Source organism: Rhinopithecus bieti, unplaced genomic scaffold (genome assembly GCF_001698545.2).
Source record: "Rhinopithecus bieti isolate Rb0 unplaced genomic scaffold, ASM169854v2 scaffold_70731, whole genome shotgun sequence".
In the NCBI taxonomy this organism is placed as follows: Eukaryota; Metazoa; Chordata; class Mammalia; order Primates; family Cercopithecidae; genus Rhinopithecus; species Rhinopithecus bieti.
Genome location: NW_016826171.1, coordinates 24,071 through 27,604, shown reverse-complemented (window position 1 = coordinate 27,604; position 3,534 = coordinate 24,071).

Here is a 3,534-nt window from a genome sequence, read left to right as displayed (position 1 = left end):
CCCATGGTTTTGCTTTTACTCTGATGTTGTATTAGTCTGTTCTGTGTTGCTATAAAAGAATACCTGAGCTGGGCAATTTATAAAGAAAAGAAGTTTGTTTTGGCTTACGATACTGCAGACTGTACAAGAAGCATGGTGCCAGTATCTGCTTCTGATGAGGCCTCAGGAAGCTTACAATCATGGCAGAAGGAAAAAGGGAGCAGGCGTGTTACATGGCAAGAGAGGAAGTAAGAGAGAGAAACCAGTCTCTTTTAAACAACTAGTCCTGGCATGAACTAATAGAGTGAGAACTCACTCATTGCCACAGGCAGGACACCAAGCCATTCAAAAGGGATCCACCCCCATGACCCAAACACCTCACACCAGGTCCCACCTTGAACATTGGTGATCACATTTCAACATGGGACTTAGAGGGCACAAACATACCAACTATATCAGATGTCATCAAAAATTTCCCAACACTAAAGTATCAGGTTGTAAAAATACTGTGATTTATTTACTAGTGTTTCATACACATAAAGACCAAAGTGCCAAAATGTTCTTCAGTGAGCTAGTTTTTGATTCTAGATGAGCTAGTTTGAGCGAAGCCTGGGCAACACAGTGAGACCTTTTCTCTATATTAAAAACAACAACAACAACAATGACAACAAAACCTTCCTTCTTAGGAATTATCATCAAAATGACTTCTCTTTCTTAAACCATCTTTTCTTCAAAACTACCCAAAGATGTGCTGCTAACCATTTAAGGTTGACTTCTTTCTTTCTTTCTTTTCTTAGACAGTCTTGCCCTGTCTTTTTTCCCTTTTCTTTTTTTTTTTTTTTCTTTTTTCCTCGCTGTGTCACCGAGGCTGGAGTGCTGTGGTGCGATCTCAGCTCACTGCAACCTCTGCCTCCCAGGTTCAAGCAATTCTTGTGCCTCAGCTCCTGAAGTACCCGGGACTACAGGCATGTGCCACCACACCAGGTTAATTTTTTGTATTTTTATTAGAGATGGGGTTTCACTGTGTTGCCCAGGCTGGTCTCAAATTCCTGGCCTCAACAGATCCCCCCACCTCGGCCTCCCAAGTATTGGGATTACAGGCATGAGCCACCACACCCAGCCAGATTTTAATACTCTTTAAAATAGAGGAACATCTTTTGTGAACAGTCTGAATAGAGACAATATGAAAGTCAGTTTTAAACCAGCTACAGGCACACCCAGAGATATTGTGGGTCTGGTTCCAGGCCACTGCACAATAAATTCAATATTATAATAAAGTGAGTCCCGTGAATTTTTTGGTTTCTCAGTGCATATAAAAGTTACGTTTACACTATAATGGTCATCTACTGGTAGCCTATTAAATGAGCAGTAGTATTATCTCTTAAAATATATGTATGTATCTAAATTTTAAAATACTTTATTGCTAAAAAATGCTAACAATCATCTGAGACTTTAGAAGCTGTAATCTTTTTGCTGGTGGAGGGTCTTGCCTCACCATTGATGGTGGCTGACTTAGGGTGGTGTTACTGAAGGCTGGGGTGGCTGTGGCAATTTCTTCAAATAAGCCAGCAGTGAAGTCTGCCACATCAGTTGATTCTTCCTTTCACAAAAGATTTCTCTGTAGCATGCAATGCTGTTTCATAGCATTTACCCACAGTAGAACTTCTTTCAAAATTGGAGTCCTATCAAACTCTGCCACTGCTTAGTCAACTAAGTTCACGTAATATTCTAAATCTCGTGTTGTTATTTCAACAATGTTCGTGGCATCTTCACCAGAAATAGATTCCATCCCAAGAAACCACTTTCCTTGCTTATCCATAAGAAGCAACTCCTCAGCCGTTTACATTTTGTCATGAGATTGCAGCAATTCAGTCCCATATTCAGGCTCTACCTCTGGGTCTCTTGCTATTTCCACCACATCTGCAGTTCCTTCCTCTGATGCAGTCTTGAACCCCTCCACGTCATCCATGAGGGTTGGAATCAACTTTTTCCAGACTCCTGTTAATGTAGATATTTTGACCTCCTCCCATGAATCACAAATATTCTTAATGGCATCTAGAATGGTGAATCCTTTTCAGAAGGTGTCAGTTAACTTTGCTGAGATCCATCAGAGGAATCGCTATCTACGGCAGTTACAGCCTTACAAAATGTATTTCTTAAATAATAAGTCTTCAAGTCAGAAGTACCCCCTGATCCATGGACTACAGAATGGATGTTGTGCTAGCAGGCATGAAAACAACATTAATCTCCTTGTACATCTCCATCAGAGCTTTTGACTGACCAGTTACATTGTCAATGAGCAACAATAGTTTGAAAGGAATCTTTTTCTGAGCAGTAGCTATCAACAGTGAGCTTTAAATGTTCAGTTAACCATGCTATAAACAGATGTACTGTTATTCAGGCTTTGTTTTCCATTTATAGAGCATGGGCAGAGTAGATTTAGCATAAATCTTGAGAGCCATAGAATTTTCAGAATGATAAATGAGCATTGGCTTCAACTTAAAGTCACTGGCTGCATTAGACCCTAACAAGAGAATAAGCCTGTCCTTTGAAGTTTTGAAGCCAGGCGTTGACTTCTCCTCTCTAGCTATTAAAGCCCTACATGGCATCTTCTTCCACTAGAAGGTTGTTTCATCTACAGGAAAATCTGTTGTTTGGTGTAGCCGCCTTCATCACTGATCTTAGCTAGATCTTCTGGATAACTTGCTGCAGCTTCTACATCAGCACTTGCTGCTTCACCTTGCACTTTTATGTTACAGAGATGGCTTCTTAAACCTCATGAACCAACCTCTGCTAGCTTCCAACTTTTCTTCTGGAGCTTCCTCACCTCTCTCGGCCTTCAAAGAATTAAAAAGTTAGGGCCTTTTTCTGATTAGGCTTTGGCTTAACGGAATGTTGTGGCTAGTTTGATCTTCTATCCAGAACACTAGAAATTTCTCTCCATATTAACAATAAAGCTGTTTTGCTTTCTTATCATTTATGTGTTCACAGAAGTAGCACTTTTAATTTCCTTCAAGAATTTTTCCTTTGCACTCACAATTTGGCTAACTGGTGCACATGGCCTAGCTTTCAGCCTGCCTCAGCTTTTAACATGCCTTCCTCACTAAGTTCAATTATTTCTAGCCTTTGATTTGAAGTGCAAAATGTGTGACTCTTCCTTTCACTTGAACACTTACAGGCCATTATATGGTTATTAATTGGTCTAATTTCAATATAAATGTGTCTCAGGGAATACAGAGGCCCACAGAGAGGGAGAGAGATGGGAGAAGGGCAGAGCAGTCAGAATGTACAACATTTATCGATTAAGTTCACCTTCTTTTCTGGGTGTGGTTTGTGGTACCCCAAAACACTTGTAATAAAAACATGAAAGATCACTGATCACAGATCACCATAACAGATATGATAATAATGAAAAAGTCTGAAATATTCCAAGAATTACCAAAATGTGACCCAGAGACAAAGTCAGCACATCCCATTGGAAAAATGGCTCCAATTAGCGCAGGGTTGCCAAGAAACCTCAATTTGTAAAAAAAAAAAAAAAAAAAAAAAAAAAAA